We start from the raw sequence: 24,427 nt of genomic DNA on the forward strand, positions 1-24,427 counted from the left end.
TACCCTTAGCAGTAGCAGACATCACCCAATGTACTTGTATTTTAAAACTGGAGGGGCTTTTTTCTTTTCTAATTTGTTCTTCAGATTCATTTGTATCAATTAGTGTGACTGAGAGAGAAAAACCTCTGCAAAGAATAGCGGGGAATGAGAAAGAGAACAGTGCTAGAAGCACTAAGCCTTTGAAATCCACTGAAGTGTTTCTGGCTGCTTCATTAATGTTTAACTGTAGGTCTGGGGGTGGTATCTCCAGTTTGTGGGTGAGTGTGCTTAATATCAAATAGGAATTCAGGAAACGCATTCTGAAATCAAATAGAAATAATATGGGGATTCATTCATTTTTTCATTAAGGGTTCATGAATTGAGTGCCTGTGTGATACATGACATCCCTGTCTGCTAGAAGCTCTAGCGCTAGAGCCAGACAAAGCACTGATGGTTATCATGGAACAGGTAAGTTTTATTGATGGTGGGACTGCAGATTGTTCCCGAAATCCAAAGAAATGCTAATTGATATATCCAGGAAGGGAGTCAGACAAGGAACCCAGCCTGGAGAAGGTAGAGCTGGGTTTTGCAAGATAAGTAGAAGTCACTGGGACAAAGAAGGGGATTTCAGAGAGGACAGCATGAGAGTAGACTTGAAGAAAATAAGAGAGATTATTGTGTTGAAGGCACTGAAGGAAAAAAACAAAACAAATACCCCTGTGGTTGTATAATAATCCCTTGCAGGTAATTCTAGAGATTACACCACAAGAAAAACAGGAGCCAGATCTTGAAGAGCTTTCTTTGCAAGATGAAGGAGTTTGGGCTTTGTCCTATGAAGAGCAACTTAAATATTTTTAGTGGAAACATGACCAAAACCAATTTGTCAGAGAAAAACAGGTCAGAATGAGCTGTGTGAGAACAAACTGTGGCATCAAAAAGAAAGCAGTGTCGGCAAGGAAAGGTACTTCAGTGCTAAAACTGATAAGACAGAGTAATAGACTAGGGTTGGATTAGATGATGCCCTCCGTTGAGTGCAAGACTGTGGCATTTACCAAGATAACATATAGAGGGAGTTCGGGAGGAACAGTACTCAAGGAAGACCGTGGCATATGTTAATGGACCAATATTTTGTGTTATAGTTGTACGTCTACTTCACTTATCATCCTCCACCGGTTTGTTGAGTTTAGCAGATTGATTTTAGGAGTCATTTCAAATCTCCAACCTACCACTTACTGGCTTTCTTATCTTAAGAAGACCACTTAACCTCTGTAAGCCTCAATGTTTTTTACTGGTAAAATGATAATAAGGATATTCATGTCACAGGGTTGTCACAACTAAGGCCAAAAGATAAAATACACTTAGAGTCCTGAGGCAAAGCAAGTGTTGAGGAAATAGCAGTTATTGTTTTGGCAGCTGGGTTGGCTCACACTGAGTTGAGGGTCTATGTTTCAGCTCTCTGTCCCCCCAGGACTTCGTCCCATAGACTGTCGAGAAAGAATTGTTGAATGGAGCTGAATTGAAATGGTACAACGTGAAAACCCCAAATGAAGTTTCTGAAAGAGATGAAGAATTTATGTGTGTGAACATACAACTTCAGTTAAATAAGTCAAACAGAAAAGGGCAGGAGTAGTATTTGGGAAGTAAGAACAGGAAAAGAGAATAATATTAAATAAAATGGGAAGTGACTCCTGACCATAAAGAAAGCAAACCAAACCAAGGGGAGGTGCCTGGAAGGAGTCCTGACAGACATGCAGGGCCTTCAAGAGGAAGCGAATGATCTGACCATTTCCTTCTTGGCTCAAAGTTTTAGCAAGATGTCATATCATAAACTGCTTCCCACATTATCACTGCAAGAAGAAAATCATGGGGTACAAACTACGAAAAGAATTAAAGAATTAGACACTAGACTAGAATGGAGATCTAGCTCAAACACTGACAGAATGCCAGGTTGTGTCATGGTTTATATTTTGTTTTTCTTTTTGCCATTTAATTTTCTCTGAATGTGAGCCTTATTAATGTTTATGTATAATTTTTTAGAAGAAATTTGAAATGTAAAACCTTTCTTTTTTGTTGTTATTTAACGGAATACAGTGTGGTTTTGATACATAAAACAATGATATTAATCATTAACATAATAAAGAATAAACCAACAAAATGGAGTGCAACATTTAATGGAGATTCTTTGATGGTCTGGCACTGAATTCAGATTGGGGGGGGGGTTAATTTCATGTTGCTATTATAGGTCAGCAGTGTTACTCTCAGGCAAGGTGTCATGAAAAAGAGGAAAAACTTTGATACCGTATAATCCCAGCAGTTCTCAAGTACTTTATTTTTTACCAAACTTCTGCAGCATGTATGTGTGTGTTTATTTAATATCATCCTCTTTTCCTGTCCTTCCTTCCCAAATGCTGCTCCTGCCTGCCGGGTTCCTGTTCTTGAGACTAAAAGGCGCAGGGGTCACTCCAGTTGAACTGGGCTGACTGGGCTGTGCAAAATAACCACACGAGGGACACCAATACCTTTTTATTTGGGGTCGCTGTGACGGCTCCTCTGACCTTAAGGGTCCGCAGAAAGAGAGAGAGCGAGAGCACGCGCTGACCCCTTTTATTGAGGAGAAGCTATTCAAATGAGGCAAGGGGTCAGGTTTCAGGGGGCTGAGTCTGTCTTCATGATGTCCACTGTCAGCAGGTTGACTGACACCTGGGTAGGCCACATCCAAGGGCACAGTAAGAGAAGGGGACACACACAAAGCACTTTCATGGAAGATTCTATTCTAAACAGGGCAAGGGGTTATATTACAAAGGAACAGGTGAGCATAGCTCCACCCATGGGGCAAGACACGCCTGGGCACGAAGACACAGTCACTGGAACCCTAGAAGGGTGGGGAAAGCTCTGCCACATTTCTGTGACTGAGCACATCAGCACCCGGCCGGGGAGTGTGACCCAGTCACGTACAAGGTTGGTCTCCCATACCTGCCCTTTTCTGTTTGACTTATTTAACTGAAGTTGTATGTTCACACGCATAAATTCTTCATCTCTTTCAGAAACTTCATTTGGGGTTTTTATGTTGTATCACTTCAATTCAGGTCCATTCAACAATTCTTTCTCTCGACAGTCTACTATGTGCAGATCATTGGACAATCTATCCCCTTGGCAAATTTCCGATACACAAAATAACTTTATGAGTGGTAGTCCTCATTGCTATGTATTTATTAGCTATCTAGACATATTCATCCAACATGGCAGCAATTGTGTTCCTTTTCACCCTCATCTTTCCATTCTCTGTTTCCATCACAGGCTTTTTAAAATTCATCTCAGATGCTAAAAAGAACATGCTCTTGTATGGTAAGAAACTAGGCCTTGATTTGTCCGTTGTATAAATGTATAATTTGTTGTTAGAAATTTTTTCTTCTGACGAGGAGCACACAGCATAGCTGTCCTGAGCCCTGCTGCCTTTGCTGTCTCCCGGTGTTCCTGGAAATGCCAGGCTCAAATGACAGGGTCACTGAGAAGAACTTCCTTGAGGAGCAATTCGATGAGGAAAATGTGATTTTAACACTGGTCCCAGTTACAGAGGAACAAGAATATCCAATAGAAACAAGTGTTTCTTCAACTGCAGAAATCAAACAGGAAGTCTGCTTTCCTGAAACAAAACCTAATTGTAAAATACGACCCCTTCCCGTTTTGCCTCCAATTAATAAGATTTCTCGGGATACTTTGCGAAACTGGTGCCAACAATTTAATTTGAGTACTGATGGCCAGAAAATAGAGGTTTATTTGAGGCTACAGAAGCATGCATATCCCGAACAAAAATATGATATTCCTGAAACATCTCAGGAGGCCAGATTGAAGCCAGTTTCCAGGAAATGGAAGGCTGTGGCCAATGCAGCAGGACTTCAGGAAAGTCATAATAAGATTAAAAGAGAGGAAGAGACTAACATGGTTGAAGTGGTAAATTCAGCTCAGGAGTCCATATTGGCATCTTGGGCAAGGATCGCTGCCAGAGCCACTCAGCGCAAGGCTGTGAATTCGTGTCCATCCCTACTTCTGTGGAGGCCTTTTTCCTGCAAACCTCTGGTGTCAGGTGGTGTGTGGTCCATGGCCAATTTCTTTCTGCAGAAACAGCAGCCTGGGTTTGCCTGCAGTTCCATGCAGGTCAGACTTGGGTCCCTGACACTCCCAGGAGGATGATTTCCCTCTTCCTGTTACCAGCCTGTATTTTTCCACCCTCGGGACTAGAAGATAATATGTTATGCCCTGAATGTGTAAAAAAGGAATAAGAAGCTGATGAAAGGATTAATTATAACAAGAGAGAAAAAGCAATGCACTGTAGGAGACCAAAAGGAGCCACCTTAAGCAATGTTAAAGTACTATTTTGATCTGAAGGCAATTGAGAAGAAACAGACAAAAAGTTTTCTGCTTTCCCACTATTGGCCCCAAAGCAGGACATAAATTTGCAAATATTCCTCTTCCCTCCCAGGACAAGTGGTGGAGAGCCATAGGTAAATCATCACACAGCCTGATGTATGCTGGGCTGGTTTCTGACCGTCTTTCATTTTCAGTGTCTCCTGATCATTTGTGTCAGACTCAAGTATTAACTATATATAGAGAGAGCTGCTAGGTTTATGGGGAAACTGAGCAAAAGAATTCTTTTATGCTTCTCTTTAATATTAATTTTGTTGTGTGTGTACTAAGATTGAACCCAGGGACACTCTACCACTGGGCTATAACCCTAACCCCCTGCCTCTTTTTTTTGTTGTTGTTTATTTTTTGGTACTGGGAATTTAACCACTGAATCACATCCCCAGCCCTTTTAATTTGAGACAAGTTCTTCCAAGGTTGCTTAGGGTCTCACTAAATTGCTGAGACTGCCCTTGATCTTGCAATCCTGTCTCAGCCTCCTCTAAGTAGCTGAGATATAGGTGTGCATTATCTCACCTGGCTTTAATATTAACATGTCCTATTAGTGTTGTACATTCCTTAATCGATGAGTCAATATTGGTATATTATTAATTTTGGTGGTGGGTGGGGTACCAGGGATTGAACTCAGGGGCACTCAACCACTAAGCCATATCCCCAGCCCTATTTTTGTATTTTACTTAGAGACAGGGTCTCATGAGTTGCTTAGCATCTTGTTAAATTGCTGAGACTGACTTTGAACTTGAGGTCCTCCTGCCTGTATCTCCAGAGCCACTGTGATTACAGGCATGTGCCACCAAGCCCGGCCTATTATTAATTATTAACTACCTATTATTACTAGTTATAATGAATTATTATCTTTATGTGGCACTGAGGATCGAACCCAGGGCCTCACACGTATAGTCAAGCACTCTACCACTGAGCTACAACCCCAGTTGTATATTTGACTTCATGCTTTTTGTTGAACATCTTATGATTTTGATCTGTGTGTGTGTGTGTGTGTGTGTGTGTGTTTGTGTTTGTGTTTTACTAGGGATTGAACCCAGGAAAACACTACTACTAATCTATATTCACAGCCCTTTTTATTTTTTATTTTGATATAGGGCTCAGTAAATTACTGAGGCTGGTTGGGTATGGAGATACACATTTGTAATCCCCCAGAGACTTGAGAGGCTAGGTCAAGAGGATTGAAAGTTTGAGATCAGTCTCAACAGCTTAGCAAGACCCTAAGGGTGTGGCACAGTGGTAAAGCATCCCTGGTACCCGCCCGCCCCAAAAAAAAAGTTGCCAAAGCCAGCTTTGGATTTGCAATCCTCCTGCCTCAGTCTCCCAAGTAGTTGGGATTATGGCCCCCACCACACTGGCCACTGCTAAGGTTTGATGTGTATCCAACATTCTGCATGATAATTCATAACTATCTAGGCCCTAATGCTCCATTCCTCAGTTCTACCTGTTTTTTCCTCCCGCCAAGCCTCTATAAATCAGATCTTTTTACTGACATTGTAACTTTGCCCTTTTTAGGATGCTTTATATTTAGAATCATACACATGTATTTTAAAATAGTCTGAGATTTGTACTTAAGGTCTCTTCATGTCTTCATGGATTATTTTTCTTAGTGCTGAGTATATCCATTCTCAAGATATACCACAGTTCATGTATTCATTCAGCTACCAAAAGACACCTTGGTTGCTTCCAAGTTTTGGCAGTTATGAATAAAGCTGCTATAAACAAAAAAAAAAAAGAAATTTTTTCTTCTGGATGGAAAGTGATTAGGGGTATAGGATATAACAGTGCAATTGTTTACCATTAGGTTTGTACAAAGAAGAAATAAATCCTTCTTCCTTAGAAATTCACCTTCCCTTTCCACTGCCTGCTATACCCTGGTACTGTGAACAGCATGCTCAACAATTTGCAGCAGCCCTGGGGTAGAGTGCTGGATAAAGATCAACACAGATGTCCTCTCCTTGTGGCCCCATCACGTGTTCCTCTTGCAGCACAGCCATGTTTGCTATCACTGCTCCAAGGGCTCGCTGGAGCTCTTCCTTGTCTCCCGGAAACACAGCTTGGAGAAAGGCCAGGGTAATGATGGCCACTGTACATAGTGCAGTTCTGCTGATTTTTCAAATAGTCAACACCCACAGCTTTGCATGCTTTGATTAACACCAAAACAAAAATAGAAAGTGTGTTTGCTTCATTGCTTTCCAGTCAGGATTAAACCCGTAGGAAGCTGCCTTTCCCCGACCCTTATTCTGAGTTACTCAGAGAGTTCCAAATAGAATCTTACATCCAAACATAATAGGAGAAAGAAAATATTTCTCTGCTCTTGTTTACATACTGGCCTATAGTTTGTGTTTGAGTATGAGTTTTAGAATATTATGAAATAGTGTAACCACCCAGCTAGAAAATGATAGCTAATATAAATCAGCCAGCCCACATGTAAAACAGTTTTTCTTTTTAAATCTGCTTTGTAGTTATTGATGCACTAAAAAGAAGATACAGAGTTGGAAATTTAAATACAGAGAGAAGTTACTTAGGTACTTTGTTAGAAAATAAGTTTAGACAAGAGCAATAAGCAAAGTCTATCATTTTGGAACCTAGAATTTACCTGAATGGAAATCAAGTCATTTCCCAGTCCCTAAAAACTGTCAGGAACTATGGTCTTAGAAACCTGAGCCTTCTTCTTGCCGTACTTTAAAAACAGAACATCATCAATAGGTGAACACATACACACATCTAGATTGGATTAAAGAATCATATCAATTACAATCAGCCACATGCAAAATGATCAGCAAAAAAAACTTGGAGATCAAAGCAGACTATAATCCAAAGCTACCACCACATTTAAAATCTATAACATGTCATGTGTGAAAAGTGCCAGGACACAGTATGTTTCTTAAATTCTTCATTTAGACCTTTTATATTATACAGTTCTATAGGATTCTGATGGAAATGAGAAAAGACATGAAGTGGCAATAGAAGCCATGTAAATACTCTTTCCCTTTTAAATGGTCTCAAGTCCTCACCTTTGATATTTGGAGGGGTTCTTCACACAGAGAGTAAGAGTAGCCATGTGGAGTGAGTCAACAATACTGAATATGAATTCAACAATATTTATTGCAGAGCCCCTAGTCATTGTCAGGCTCTGTGCTGAGCATTGTGGATAGAGACTGGTACAAAGTTCCTGTCCTCATGAGGCCTTTGCTACAGGTGAGGGAGACAGAAGATGTCTAAGTGTCAATATGAAAACTCTAGCAGTAAGGATGCAGAGATCCATGTTGGATGGACAAAAGGCTTGTGTTTTTGACAGATTGGTCAAAAAAGCCTCTTGTGATAAGATGATATTTGAACAGAGGCGAGGCCTGAATGGATGAGGAAGTGCACCTGATGGGTATCTGGGAGACTGTGTTGCAAGCAGAGAGCTGGGCAACGGAGCACGCTTAGTGCATTTGAGAAACAGAAGGGAGGGGAAAGGGCGATGGGTCCAGGACAGAGTGGCAGGGAGTAAAGTCACAGAAGAGCTGAGGGGAAATGTACCCAGGACCTTGTCAGCTGTGTTTTGTAAGAACCTTGGACTCTAATGCAAGTGAGATGGGAAACTATTGGAAAGTTTGACAAGAGCACTGATGTTATCTGATTTTTATTTTTAAAATATCATGTACTGGGCATAAGGAAATAGAAATATCAGAGAGATCAGTTACAAGGCCACTGCAAACATTTTCAAGGAATGTTGAGAATAGCTTTGTGTGGAGTAGTATGGGGTGGAGGGGAATGATGAGCTGTGGTAGGGTGGCTTCATTCTCCTCTTCCAGAATCACTCTCCCTTGTCGTCATATGCCTGCCTCAGAAAGCTCGGGCTGCTAAAAGCAGGTATGATGGACTGGGTTTTAAAACATTCTAAACAAGTTAATGTTCATGGTTCTGGAGGATGGGAAGTCCAGGATCAGGGGACGGGCGGGCACCTTCAGTGTCTGGTGAAGGCCCTCTTCCTGGTTTGAAAATGGCAAACTTCTCCCTATATTCGCAAGTAGTGAAGACAGCAAAAGGGGGGAGAAAACTCTTTTTACTCCCTTCTTCTCCTTCTTCTGTGGTATTTGGAGTCCATCCTAGTCCTTGAGCATACTAGGTAAGCATTCTGCCACAGAGCTACACCCCCACTTCTCTTGTCTCTTTCTTAAAAGGGTGCTAATCCCATCATCGGGGCTCTATTATCATGACCTAATTATCTCCCAGAGTCTATCTCTAAATATTATCGTACTGAGGATTAGAGTTTTCAACATATGAATTCCTGGTGGAGAAAAAAAATATATATATCCCTTAGCAATACTTGATCACATGAAGTTGTTATGAGGATTATATGAGGTTAATTAGTGTAAAGGACTTAGGGCACCTCTGGGAACGTTGTAAACAGTCCACAAAGTGATATCAGCCTCTAATATCACTTTATATACATATATATGTATATATATGAGGTTAGCAAAATTGTTATGTCTTTGCCGGCACACTCTCCAGTTGGTTTTCTCTGCATGTTGCACACAGTGCTGTAATACCATTAGTGTGCATGCATACCCTCATTCTGTTTTGTGTTTTTGTTTCCTCAACTATAATGTGAGCTTGAGGAAGAGGGTGACTTATTCCTGTACCCTCAGAGCCTAACACCGTGCCTGACACATAAAAGTTTCTAGATTCACACTTATCAAATGAACAAAAGGGCTTCAATAATACTTGTTCCATTAAGTTTTTCCAACTTACTCTCATCTCTGCCTTCACCTTTTATTTGTACAAGTTATTTACTTCACATATATATACTTTAACACCTGCTACTTTGTATGCCGTATTCTCTCCCCCTCTCTTTCTTTCTCTCTGTCTTTCTCTTTGATTGAACCCAGGGGCACTTAACCACTGAGCCACACCCCCACCACTTTTTATTTTTTATATTGATAGAGGGTCTGACTAAGTTGCTTAGAGTCCTGCTAAGTTGCTGAAGTTGGCTTTAAACTTGCAATCTTCCTGCCTTAGCCTCCTGAACTGCTGGGATTATAGGCATGTGCCACCATGCCTGGCTTATCTAGCAAATTTTTCATATTTTTTTCATTTATATCTTATTTCCGATTTGATCATAAAAGTCTTCTGGAACAAGACATATTTTATCTTTCATATCTTTCCTGGAATGTGCATGCACACATATAGTTCAATCATCACTATACTGTTAAAAGAAAAGCTTAATGAATAAATGTACAGGTGAACTGAGAACCATTTGATTGAGAATTGCATATTTTTGATAGTCTGAGTGGTGATGATGTCAGAATATAAATTCTGTTGTTTCAGAGTAATCCTAACCATAGGGAACCTCAGAAGAATGAGGCAGGGGAATTGGGGAATGTTTCGAGAATAAAGAAGGACAGTAGCACTATATTATCGTCATTTCAGTGGTCAAGATTTTGAAGAAAATCTTAAATTATCTTTGGTCACTAAAAAAAGTAGAAGACCCAGGTTTGGGATTGGTTGTTTGCAGGAAAATGGCCTGGGCATAGTTAGCAAAGTGATGAAAGTCATGCAGAGTTCTATGGGACATCATTTGACTATCTAGGAGAGTTGTGTCCCTCTTACAGGAAGAATGCGATAAGTGTGGCAGAGCTCCTCAATTCTTACGATCTTGATGGAATTCTTACAGGCAAAAGACATTTGAAGAATTCGGCCAAAAAGTGAATCAAAATTCTATAAGGGATATAACATCCTGGATGGGGTTTCAGATCTCTGTGAGTGGACAAAGGAATTAGAAGCATATCAGTTGAATTTAAGGCTCATGAGTAATGAGCTTCCCCTGGTTGGAGAGTGTATTAGTTTCCTATTGATTTCTAATAATTCCCCACAAACATCAATTAAAAGTAACGTAACTTTACAACATCAGTTTCTATAGGGGAATCTAAGATGGGTTAGTTGTATTCCATGCTCAATGTTTCAGGAGGCCAGAATCAAAGGGCTGTGATCTCACATGAGGTTCAAGGTCATGGTCCTGGGCCAGCGGAAAAGGTCCCAAGCCAGATGCTGCTGCTGCTACTGCTGTTGCTTGTTTCTTTTAAGATCTTCCTGATATGGTCAGGCCCAACCAGAAATTTTTCTCATTTGATTAACTCAAGATACATTCATTAGAAACCTTGATGCATCCATAAAAATTCTTTTGCAATACAATGTAAGATTCACAGGGGTCACATACCATCATCTGAAATTGTGGAGACAATTACATGGATTTTATGCACCAGCAAGCTATTTCAGAATTCTGCATGATTCAGAGTGTGCTATCTTAAACAAATAAGACTCATGTATCTCAACAGCATTGCATGTAGGGTCCCAACATTACTTATTGTTGGGATAATTTAATTGTTTCCTTATTTCAAAATGATAGCAAAATTTAATATTACGTATTAAGAATCAAAATGTCAGAGTCATAGCTCTAAAATATTTATATTTAGGAATATGTGCTTGTTAAAATTCTTTAACTATTTAAAATCTTTGAAAGTATTTTACTTATTAGAATGACAAATCAATCTTATAGTTCCAAGTTAAAACTTATAATTGAGTATTGCTTTGGACCTATCATTTCAGGTTAAAATCTTAGAAAATTGGAAAGAACCCAAATTTTAATCCACGTAGGTATTTATCAGATTTGTGAAAATGACAAGTTCTTGAAAAGTCTTTAAGTCATATGATTGATATATTCTAAAAGGAAATAAAATATATCACATTAGTAAATGTCATTAAATATTAAGGAATTTAATCAAGATTTAATTAATCTGAAGGAATTACTCCCTAAAAATAATTATAAAATTTTCTAATAAACAAACATACAAACTTAAGAAAAACAGGCTTTGAATGAATATTAATTTCACACCAAAATAACCTTGAATAATTTTTTCTAGGCACGAAAATTGCTCTGAAGAACAGAACCATACTCACATTTCAAAAGCTTCGATTCTGCTATTTTGTGTGTGCTTTGTCAAGTCACTTAACTTCTCTAAATCTCAGTTTCCTCATCTGCAAAATGAATGCTGTTACTCTAACTTTCACTGCTGCCGTGAGGATTGAAAGAGCTATTCTGCATTAAGTGGTTCTTAGAAAGGCCAGGACAGAGGATTGGGTTAGAGTCCCCCCATGACATTTGCCCGTGACAGTTCAGTCCTTACATACCCTCTTGATACTAATCAGTTTTTACATTTTAAGACACAAACGATGAATTCGTTTTAATGCTAAAGGCAGCACAGTGACCTGTCAAACCCAGGGCAAAGGGGACCATGACACTCTTTACACGTTCACCGAGGGCGACTGACACAGTCTTGAAAAGCTGAGGCCCAGGAAGCAGAAAGTCCGCCTCTGGCTCCAAGGAGTTTATGCAACCACGTTTCTGTGCCAATCTTTTGCGCCAAAAAAACTGAAGTGGGTTTTAAAAAAACTAGGAAAGGGAGAAGCTGAGTATTCCCTCTAGGCTAATAGTAGCCTGGTGAAATGTCACTGTGTTTGTGTCCCAATGAGCAGAGGAATGCAGTCCTGTCTGGGCAGAGGGCAAACAGACGCCCAGAGGAGAGCAGACCCAATCCCTGCACTCAGATTGTTGCTGAGAATGTATTAGGGCGAGTAGAGACGAATCCACTTTACCCAATTTCCAACATTTGGGAATTGAAAGCCTTGTTTCAAAGGAAAAAAAATGTAAAATGAATTATTTCTGAACACTTATTAAGGTCTTTTAATGTGTCCAATTTTCTTGGGAAAATGCAGTGTTTTCTTACGGTCACTCTGGAAGGGAACAACACAGGCATTGTGTGTGTGTGTGTGTGTGTGTATGTGTGTGTGTGTGTGTGTGTGAGAGAGAGAGAGAGAGAGAGAGAGAGAGAGAGAGAGAGAGAGAGAGGAGAGGGATGAAAAGGAGAAATATAGGAGCACAAAGAAAGAGAGAAAAGAAACCAAAAAGGGTAGGTTCAGGGAGAAACTGAGAGATAAAACCCAGAAGCAACAAAAACAAATGTGAAGAAGGAATATTAGAACAGAGAGGTTAACACTGAAAACTGGGGCACACACAGTAAAGGGAAAAATGTGGAAAAAAAAACAACACTATAATTTTCAAGGACCCATTGTACCAACCAGAGGAGCAGGGGAGGGAAAAGAGAGAAAAGAAGATAACACCAGGCAACATTCAATTTAGGCAGTATTTATTGAATATCCACAGGGAGCATGGTAACCGCCTAGAACATAAGTGGAAGCAAATGCAATTTTCTCCTGTACTCAGGGTTAAAATCTCAGGTCTGTGGAGCTGCCTGGGAACTGAGGAGTAAGGACAGGCAGATCCCTACTGTCCTGTGCCTCTGGGGATTCTTCCCCTTCCTTGCCTTCCTGGGATGAACTGTAATACTCTTCTTCCCCCAGTTCCATGGAGGAAAAAGAATATTTAAAAGATGAAACATTATATGTTATGGGTTTTTTTTTGTCATTGGTACTTACAACATCAGGTCTTTAAAAGTGCTATTAATAGTTGTAAAATTTTCTTCATAAAACATAAAAATGTGGACTGTCAAAATTAAACGATATACATATTAAAATTCAAAAGAGATAGTCCATCAGAGACCACTTTTATTAAGTATCTTTTTCCCTAGGTCCTGACATAATTTCCAATACATTAAGAACAAATTTCTATTTCAGAAAATTCAATCTAGAAAAATATGTCTAAGTATACAGACATATATCTGATCAAAATATGTCCATATGACCTACAGAAAGGGAACTGAAGTCCTGTTATGTGACTCACGCTATCCAAAAGGTATAAAAAAAAAAAAAAAACACCCAGGAGTTTAGAAAAAAATATAACAATTCCTGGCAATGGATTTTATAAAATATATTTGCAGAGGAAAGACACATCATCAAAACTCATTACACTCCATCATCAGTGGACCATACCCAGGCAGACCACCCATTTGATAAATCTGAAAGAAAGCAAGTAAAATAATTTATGGGTTATTAGCTTAACTTTATTTTTCCTGTATTTTCCTACCTCATAGCGGGAACTTTAGAATTCCCCTGTCTCTGGGATTTTTGTTGAGTGCAAAAAACAGAAGACACTCAAAGTGAAGGATCTTTGGGGATCATATTATATGAGAACTTGAAGATACAGTGCTCTTATTATCCTGAGGATGGGAGCAACTTAGAAAAACTCAGAAATAAAGATCTGTGTCTTCCACACCAAAAAAAGAAGGTGAAAGTCAGAGAACCATGCATTGATCACTAGCAAAAAATAGCATTCCAGACAGATGGTATGTGGTGGTGGAAAGGCCTCTTTGGTGAGAAGAGGAGAGGAGAGAAGAATGTCACTATAGACATCAGATTCCAACCTCTGACAAAGACTCCATTCCTCAAGTGTGAGACAGAGAATCAGAGGAGCCAGGGAGGAAAGATCACAGTTTGGAACAGTGAAACCCCCAATAATAACCAGTGGAATCAATGAATAACAATGGCATCTCAGATGATGTAGTACTACCTAGAACAAGATCTGGGGCCTCAGCATGATTCCATGATGCAGCAAATCCCAATAGTGACTGAAAAATTAAATTCTCTACCACTATGCAAAACAGGCTAAGAAAATGATTGTTGGTGATTTTTATAAAAATAAGTAAGTGAAACAACTCATTATTTCCTTCACTTGTTTATTATTTAAACACATACCTGTGTTTGTGGTATGCATGTCATACCTGACATAACTTTGACATAAAATAGAACTATTTCTGAATAACCTTTGGGCACCTTAGATATTTTCTCCAACTCTCAGTTCTTTTACCTGTAAGATGGAAATAAAAATAGAATTTAATTCATGAGTTGTTGTAAGCAGTGAGGCTTCCATGATGCTAAGTGCTTAGGTACCTGGGTGCTCAGTAATGGTCATTGTTTTTACTCAGTTTGAGAATGAGTCTACTAGAAATGAGACAAAAATTTTTACACAAATATTTTAGGCAATCATTGCAAAGATGGAAACATCATCAGTTATGAACACTGTTTATAAGATAAATTATTAATAGTTCTTCAAGAAAATACCATCATCATTTGCAGGAAATCCAATATGAGAATACAGCCAAGAAAAACACCAACCATCTCCCACACATGGAGCCATGACCACTCAGATCAATGAATCGCTTCAAGTTCATGGGGGAAGAACAATTGAGTAACAACTCAATGAACCTAATATGGCAATGACTTTTGAAAAATCAGCTGCTACTTTTCTCCTCCTCTTTTCCCCACCCTTCCCTCAATACAACCACATTCGAGGCTAAAGATATTTATAATTCTCTGAGTGACTAACTTCAATAAACTTGTGACGAGCAAGCCAATGACCTTGATAAAAGTATCTTAATATGACAGATTATGTCCTAAGTGGAATGTGGAAAGGGAGAACATGCTTTAATTTTTGATAAGTTAAAATCATACTTTAGAAATGAATATCTCCACATAGGGAGTTCATTTCAAGTCACGTAGCTTCTAAGATTAAAATGTTTCAGGGCCAGGTCAGAATGGAGGTGGGGTGAAATTGTTGCATTTAGTCAGTGCCCCCAGCTTGTTAGATATCAGGTTTGCATTCACATCAAAAATAATCTTAGTGTGGCCTCAGGATCTTGCCCAAATCCTTTGGGTCTAATTACTGGTATTTTGACTTCTGGTATGGTTACAGAGCAGATATGGTTTAAAATTTCTGGACTTGGAGGTTCATCCTCTTTTCTGATGATGGGAATTCACACATGAGTTTCTGCTTGTGATCATTTTGTAGGGTAGTCTTTCCATTTTGATTCCCATTTGAATTCTTGATCTAGAAGTCTTCATGGTTTTGAGATCCTTCCCAGGAGTCTGCTTGATTTGAACAGTCCTGATTCCTTAGGAGATGAAAGGTATTATCCACAACACAATCCGGGTGGCTGAGATCATGTCACCCGAGATAGGATTCCCTAAGGTTGCCTTTTTGGAATCCTCAGTTCTACTTGTTCATTATCTTGTGCCCACCTCTAGAGGAACTCAGCTACCAAAAGCTAGACCACCTGAAACCTACAGGTGGATATCTGGCAATCAATATATGTTCAATGAGATAATAAAAAAATTCAGTCATTAACTCAGTAAGTATTTACTAAGTAAGTGCTTGGGTTACACACTGTGCCAATCCTGGAACAATGGAAATTTAAATCCTATCATCAAGGAGTGTTCAGTCTCATAAGGAAAACAATGAGGAAACAGTTGCAAATGATGAGATGGAAGGATTGAAATACCTGGTTGGGACTTGGAAATCCAAAGTGTGAATGGTAGGGTGGGTGTCACAAGGAGGTGGGGTTAGAGTGGACATGTGAAGATGAAAATGGAGTACACTAGCTAAGTGGCCAATAGACCATGTGTATGCAAAGGTGAGTTGGGTGAAATTGCAAAGGGACTTCTCAACACACTTTAATAGTTATTTCTTAAGCACACCTCTGATAGGTTGTAAGAGACCATGGAGGAAAAGAGAGTACTTTGAAATCCAATAAGACATTCAGAGTGGAGAAACTGAGCCAAAGACAAAGACATCCACCCTCTCCTCTGCTGCCTGGGAGAAATGGAGAAGTCCAGGTCTGAGTCTGGTTCCAGCCCAAACAACTCTCCACCCTGTGTTCCTCTGGGAACAGCTCATGCACTTTCAGTCTGACTGAGCTGTCGGTGCCCTCTAGTGGTGGGCCCATTTGATGGCCCAAGAAAGGAGCCATCCAGCTCCTCAGCCATTTCCCCAAGCACCTACCTCATGCTGGCTTCTGTGACAGCTGCTGGAGCCATAGACCTTCAAGACATTGTCCTTCCACCCCAGTCAGCACACAGTCTAGTCATCCTAATGTGAGACACAGACATGAGCACATCACAGTCACGTGTGTGGCCCAAGCAAGAAGATAGAATTTATATAGCAGGACGATGAACTCTTTGGACTGTAGGCTTTGGTGCTGCTTTGATCTCTGTGATGCTTTGTGTAAGGTGTGATTGGGCTCTGAAAGAAGATGAAGACTTCACAAGGTAATGGCTAAGAGATGAGCTTTCCAGGAATAGAGAACAGTGTGGGTTATTGGACCACTGAAAGTAACTGTATTCTAAGAGCATCTGCAGTTGGAATAGAATTAGGTAGAGTGTTAGTGGCTCTTTCTAAGGGTATCCCATGATCCACACTGTCTGCCTCCCCCACCGTGTTTATCTCAGCAGACATTTATTAAGCATCTTCTGTAGGCCAAGCCCTCAGACCAACAATCTGGTATGGAACTCTCAATATGCTCACAGTCAAGACAGATATGAAGGGCCATTCTATATAAAGTGCAAGTTTTACAGAAATAGAAGTTGGCATCAAAGGGAAAGAGGCTTCCCAGAGAAGGAAGTGACTGAGTTAACTCTGAACAATGAATGAGCAGGAATTAATGAGATGATGTCAGGAGAGGTTGTGTCTTTTTTGTTTCTGTGATGTAGCTCTGTTCTGTGTCTTCCTCCCTCTCTGGTCATGGGCTGATTTCCTCCTCTGGCTTCTTTTCTTCTCCCCCAACCAACCCTCACACCTCAAGGTTCTGTGCTCAGCCCTCAGATGGGATCTTGGCTTTGTTTCGTTCTGCAGTGATTTCATTCACGCTGGACTTGAACTACCATTTGTAAGGTTCCCACTTTGACTTAGTGGAGACATCATGCTACCAAGCACATGACTTTTTACCCAAAAAATTAGCCCATACCTAATGAATCATGTTCTGAACAGAACCTATCATCTTTAATCTCTGAAATCCTCCCCTTCCTTGGTTGTTTTTCCCATTCGCCCTTTTGTGGCCTGTTGTATAAATCTAGAACATTGAAAAGACCCTTAACTTACTCCTTTTTTTTTTTTTAAATCTTTTCATCCTCAACCTCCAGTGCCTCTCCAAGTTCTGCAGTGCTCATAAATCATTTCTCTCTGTCCATTATCACTGCCTTCAGTTAGTAGTCCCTTATGCAGTCAGTCCTGGCTGGCCATTCACAGTGTCTTTCTAATCTACCTCTCTGCTTCTAGCCTGCCCCCAGCGAGGCAGTATATCTTACAAGAAGTCTGATCTTGGGTAGCATCTCACAACGCTCCTTCTGCTCATCATGACTTTGTGTACCTACAACCTTTATTCAGGACTCAGATCCTTAAGGTGGCAGGCAAGACTCTCCTGCTGGACTCTCCAGTAGCTTTGTCTGTGTCCTTGGTCTCCAGGCATTTTCCAGAAATTCCAAACTGATGGTAGACTCCCCCTGAACATCATGTTGATTCACATTTCCCTCCCTTGGAATGCTGACCCCTACAATGCATCCCCCATCACTTTTTCCAAATGGCAAACTCCAGTGTATCCCTTAAAACTCAGTTTCACATCACTCCCCCCAGGAATCTTCCCTTGGTTTATCCTTTTGGATACATAACCACTGTCTTCTCTGCACTACTTCTGAATCATGTATGTGCATATATTATAATACTGCTCTGTGACAACCTGTTATGGTGTGTCTGGCTCCAGACTGGAGGAGTAATGCAGTGTAGTAAAGAAGATGGAACCAAATCCCATTTCTGCCACTTACCAGTGTGAACTTAGACAAATTATTTACCTCTCTTTGGCTTAGTTTCCTTATATACAAAACAGGGATGATAATAGCACCTGCCTGTCTCATAAAATGATCAAAAGAATATATATATGAAGTGTTTTGAACAGGACCGGGCTCTTAGGAAATATTATATAAGAATGTGCCTTGATCGCCAACTGTGAGTGCCATGGTGTTATGGTCCTACTCACCTCTGCACCTTGTTCATCTCAGTCTTCTCAGGGCCTTGTGCAGTGTCTGACCTAGAGCATACGTAGAACAAATGTTTATTTAGAGGAGAAGTCGATGAATCTTTTGTTCTTTCCTTTTCTTTGCTTTCAAGCCCAGTAAATCTGAGTCCTTACTGGTTTTACTTTTCAGTGTCCTTTGAATTTAGTTTTCTTTCCATGATAACTGACACTACTCCTTTAATTGTTCAACAAAAAGTTGAATTTAATCATTCAACAAAAATGATTAGCATACAAGGCAAACTAAGTGCTAAAGACATTTCTGTGATTAAGACAAATTCCTTCTGATATGACACAGAAATCACATAGTAACATGTTAGTTATTTGACCATAAGTGTGATATATATAATGGGAATCTTGGAGATCAAGAAACTTCTCTTGGAGAAGGAATTGGACTGATCCATGGAGGGAAAAAAGGAGCAAATAGCTAGAAGACAGTCAAAGAAGCTGTGATGGACAGTGATCCAGGCAGAAGGAGCTTCATGTGTCAAGCTCTGAGGCAGGAAGAAATTTGGCAAGCATAGATGTTGTGTTCCTTGTGTCTGGATTATTATCATACTGCTGCCTGATTCTGTAGAGGACCCTCCCATAGCTATCATCATGCTTCCCGGGTCCAGAACCTTCCATGATTCTCTATACTTACTGAATACCATACCAGCTACTTAGTTGCTTTTCATAACTTCATAAAACATGGGCCCAAATAATTATCCAGTTTTGTCTTCCACGAATCATCAGTATCTACATTCAACAATAGCTATCGTGAACTACTTAATATTCTCCACACATGTCTCAGTTTTTCCTCTTTTCTATTATGGCTCATGTTCTTAATACCAAAATGACTTTCTTCTCTAAGGCCATCCATACTTGTTGTTTCATAAAACAACATTCACTGTTTTACATGTGGTGTGCTTTGATATTTTCTATTCACTTTATTCTACTTCAGTTGAAAAAAAAAAAAAAAGCAAGCAAGTTGTAATCCACCAAAGTGATTTCACAATTCACCATGGATCTTGACCCATAGTTACAAATATTGTCTACTTAGCTTTAAAGATCTTTCCAAGATCTTAAGATTCTTGAAGGGAGTTTGCTGTGGTATGACTGAGCTTTTTTTTTTTAATTTATTTTTATTTTTCATCAGTGGAATCCTCTAACTCAACCATATGATACATCTTGATTATTGAGCCTCTGTTTTCTGATGACAGGTTGGTAAGATTCTGCATGAGCATGTGATCAATGAGGGAACTTATACAGATCCAAGTCACCCTGAGGATACTTCAGCAATGCGTCTTAATTTGTTATGGATATCACACGTGGCTATTTTAATGCTGCCAATGTTCTGAACTAAAGTTGCTAATTGTATTGTGCTGTTCCCGATTGCATATTTGGACTAAAATGAACATGGGAGATATTTATTCCAGCTGTAACTGAGGGAAAAAAAATCCTCCATTAACGAATAAATCCATGACAACCAGATGCAGTTAATGTTGTGTAGTAAGTGTACCTTGGCTGTTAGCTTTGCTTTATAATGGTCTAAGAAGAATGAATCTTTCGCAATAGCCACTCTAGAAATAATCTGTTTTTCAGATTGTATTAACATCTTAGTTAATATGCAAATGAGATGTTTCAGTATTTCTCCCATTTTAAATTTCTCACCTTCAACATCTAATCAAGCTATCATTTTATATTAATATCCTTCAGATCTTTGTCTGCATCTCAGATGATGTCCTTTGTTTTATTTTTGGATCTGCACTGCCAACTGGATATAGCTATAACAAAGTCTCCCTAGACATCCCTATCTGAGCAAACTAAAGGGCATACCCCATTTCCCTGATTAGAAAATGGCTCAACCTACCTCTCCACCTGAACTAGAGAACTCCAGTGGAAGCTTCCTCACTAACCTGCTACTCATTCTCCTTACTTTGCATCTTTCATGTGTTACATTTGTCAGATTCTCTCAAACTCCCTGCCTCCACTGGAGTTCTAGCTTCCCAAATGTTTTCCCACCATTTTTTTTAAAACACATTTCACACAGTGGCTGAAATATTGTGTCACTCCTGTGCTTGGAACCATTTAGTTATTCACTATTCGCTTTAAGAGATAGTCTAATAGAGAGAACCTAAAGTTACTTGCAAGGGTCCTTCCTGTTGTGTACTTCCTAAACTCTCATGCCTCATTTTGACTCTTAACCTGCTTTCCTTCTTCCTACCTCTCTCATTCCAATCATATTTTACCCACCCACCCTCAACTTTTTAAGATAATGCTTTTTGTGCCTCAAACACCTCGAGGGGCCCAGAACATGCTTCTCCTTTGGACAAAACTCTTATTATTTCTTCAAACCACTTCTTGCGTATCTCATGGGAAACATTCCTTGGGCTTCTAAGTCCAGGTTCTGTGATCCTTCTGGTCCTCCCTTACTGCCTTCCTGTTCACTACAACACTGTACTGAAATCATCCATTAACTTCAGTCCAATAATGTGAAGACAGGAATTATTTAGCACCAATCTCTATTGCCTGGCATATCGTAGCTATGCAATTTATATTTCCACAGTGAAAAAGTAAGATCTGATTTACTCTCTGACAAGGAGTAAAGAGAATCCCTTATGGGAGGCTCCTAAATCTGTCCAACACTAGAATGAAGTAACTGCAAAAATACTGACAGCAGACTTAAGTCATGATCTCCAAATGACTACTCAAAATATTTTTTAAATATCCATGTTTTATGTATCCAATTTCACAAATTCATAAGGAAGTTAAAAAGTTACTTTGGATCCCCCAAATCTCAGCATTTCAGATACATTGTCCTCTTAGACAATTAAATTTACTTTTTACTTGATTCACTCTGGCCAGTATCTTGATCCTTAATTCAATAGGGCTTTCACTATAGTTTAATCCACTTATTCTCATTCATCTACTTTTATTGACTAAACACCTACTATGTGCCAAATGGTGGAGATAAGGCATCTCCACTCCCCTCCAGACCCAGTCTATTTAGGGTGGGTAGAAGGTAAGGAGGCAGACACATAAGCTGTTATGATAGAGGTTTTCCCAAAGGTTATGTGAACTTAAGCTTAGCCAAGGGTTTCCATGGGAGCATCAAAAATGTTAAGGAATGAGAAAAATGTTTGCATCTATATAAAAAAATAAATAAATTCTATGAGTGAATTTAAATTAATAAATAAATAAATTCAGCATGAAACATTCTGAGTGAGGAACACGTAAACAAGACATATCAAAATGGGGATGGGTTTTTTGGGGAGAGATTGTTTATGGGACAATGAAGATTCTCATTGTTTCAGCTCAGAATTAGTGTTACTTGAGTGAACTTCTGTTTATAACAGAAAATCAAATAGTTTGGTTATCTAGGCATTTCTTCAAAAATGTTAAGGCAAGGCATAGCCATAATGGTACAGTGTTTCATTGGGGGGCGGGGTCAACATATAGCTTTGCCAATTATTAAAATGGGGATGTTCGTGGTGAGACTGCCAATGCTCATACCAGGAAAGTAGAAATGTATTCTAAAGGGTTTTGACTTAAGCTAAATTTGAAATAAGTGAGACTTCTGAACAGAATGATTATACAATTGTTACCAGTCTAAAGTTTTCAAAATACATTCCTGAGGCTTTTGTGTAAGTATTTAGAGCTCCCATTGAATTCCTTCTGTTCCCTTAACATACTTTGCTTTCAGATACCTCAAGCCTTTGCTGCTGTCTCTGACTGATGTAGCCTCCCTCCTCTCAGATATCTGTTACACTCAAATACCACCTGTTCTATAAAGCACCTCTAAGATCAATGGAAATCTCAAGCTGAGTTTCCTCCTTCCAACCCCCAAATAGCAGCTTTGTGACTTGCCTTTTGAGCTACCCTGATTACAATTAAGTTTATTATCCTGATCCATAGATGTGTCTCTGTAGCTGACACACTGTGAGCTACTCTGATTCTGCATCTATGGGACCCAACAGTGCCTGATACACTAAAATCCATATAGGGAGATCTAGTGGGTGGGTTAGTTGTCTTCCTTTTTCTTTCCCTCTTCTGTGTTACTGTGTCACTGTTATACAAAGTCCGTATTCTCTCTCATGGTCTTTATCCAGTTTTGAAAAACTTCATGATGAACATTATTAAAAAGTTCAAACACCACAAATAGGATATAAATTATTTTTAGTAACAAATTTATCTTGAAAAAAAAGCAAGTAGCCTTGGTTTCAAGACACATCTCTTCCAGTAAGTGACCATTTGGTTGGAGGCAATCAATTCACCTATCTGGACTTTAAGTTTCTTCATCTAGAGAATGGGGACATTTAAATCATCTCTATTTTCCCCATCTGCTCTAATTTTATGGTTCCATAACTTTTCCTGAATTTGTTAAAAACTTAATAGTTTGGATCATACAATTATATACTTTATAAACAGTTTTATTTTCTTGACTTATTTTTTCTTTCTTAGCTTTTCCTCCAAAATACATTATCAAATTATAAATTTTGTCTTAAGATATCTGGAGTTCAGATGTGGACTCAAATCTTGATTCTGCCATGCAAAACATACCACATAATTTTAGCAACTTTGTCAAAACAACTAAGCTTCAGTTTTCTCAACTAAGCTTCAGTTTGCTCTTTCACAAAGAGCAATACTGATAATAGTATTTGTTTAACAGAGTCATAAATGGTCTCCTTCTGTATTTCTTATCTGAGTTCCTACAGTTTCAAGTTGTATAGGTTTGCAAAGGTCCTAATATCACAAACATGCTCACTGACAAATTGATGACTAGTCTCTATTTTCTCCCTGTATGTCAGTGTTTGATCTGTTTCTTGGTGACTATCAGATATTGTAAAACTGATGATACATTAGAACACAGTGCAAAATACAATTGCAAATCTTGCAACACATGGAAAATTTTGTGAAGTTGACAAAAATAAACCCAAATAATTATAGATACACAGGTGAAGCAGTGACAAATAAATTTAGGAAATTAAGAGGAATATGACAAACTGGGTACCTGAAAGACACCAAATAGAATATGGAAACAGATAATTCCTCCAACACTTATCACCAAAAAAATAACCAAATTCATGATCATGGTGTAGAAGTTTTAAATTTTTGTATTGTGATGCATTTTTAAATGCTCAAAATTCACCCTGTACTCTAAGAAGTAATTTATGTAAATAACGTACAAAAGAATGAATTTCGTATGAAAATATAAGTGTCTTAAACAGTGAATATCTCAGAGGAAGGCCAGGGATAGTGAAAAGCAGCCAAGATGGCCCTCCCTTATTCCCAGTCCTGATGGAGGCCAACTCAGATACAATGTGAGAAAGCAGTGGAGAAAAATTATGAAGCCTGATTATTCAACTCTTGTATCCTTGATATCTAATATTTCATTAAGGTTTTAAACTAACCAAGTCTATTCAAATATGAAAACAAATTAATAATTTAAAACTTCAGTAGAATTTTAGTAAGCATTAATTACATTAGTTTTCATAGCACTTTGTAATAAATAAAGACAAGTTCATTACTTTTTTGTTTTATGAATTAGTCTATGAGGTAACTAAGGCAGATGTTACTTCTATTTTAAAAAACTGTTTAAAAACTAAAAGTTGTCCAGGTGCTGTGGTGCACACTGTAATACCAGTGGCTTGGGAGGCTGAGACAAGAGGATCTTGAGTTCAAAGCCACCCTCAGCAAAAAAGTGAGGCACTAATTAACTCAGTAAGACTCTGTCTCTAAATAAAATACAAAACAGGGCTGAGGATGTGGCTCAGTGGTCAAATGCTACTGAGCTAAATCCGCAGTACCTCCCACCCCCCCAAAAAAAGAGAACTAAAAGTTGGTAGAGACTACTCAGCACTCAGAGACAGAATGCAGGCTCTGACCTCAGGACACATTGATAAAGATTAATAAAGGTGTTTTCTGTCCTTTCTGTTTGACCAGTTAGTGCTCATTTGCATTCCCACCAATTATCTATAAAGATAAGAAATCTGAAGTTCAAGGGGATTAACTAAACTTGTCCAAAGTGACTGGTTATCATTGTTTTCATAGCTTGATATCCCCTGTTTTGTTTTTGTTTTTGTTTTTTTTTCAGAACCTTCAACCCTTCTCAATGTCAGTGTTTGCTCAAGTTCAGGGTCAAATGTCTTTATTAATAATAGAAGAATTACACCCATGAAAAAGAGGCTTTCAGGGAA

General features: G+C 39.0%; 1 pseudogene; it reads left to right on the forward strand.

Annotated features, from left to right (window-relative positions):
* Positions 1–3,459: 3,459 nt before the first annotated feature.
* LOC143404443 (developmental pluripotency-associated protein 2 pseudogene) lies at positions 3,460–4,335 on the forward strand (annotated as a pseudogene).
* The last annotated feature ends 20,092 nt before the right edge of the window (positions 4,336–24,427 follow it).

This window comes from Callospermophilus lateralis, chromosome 7, assembly GCF_048772815.1.
Source record: "Callospermophilus lateralis isolate mCalLat2 chromosome 7, mCalLat2.hap1, whole genome shotgun sequence".
Classification (NCBI taxonomy): domain Eukaryota; kingdom Metazoa; phylum Chordata; class Mammalia; order Rodentia; family Sciuridae; genus Callospermophilus; species Callospermophilus lateralis.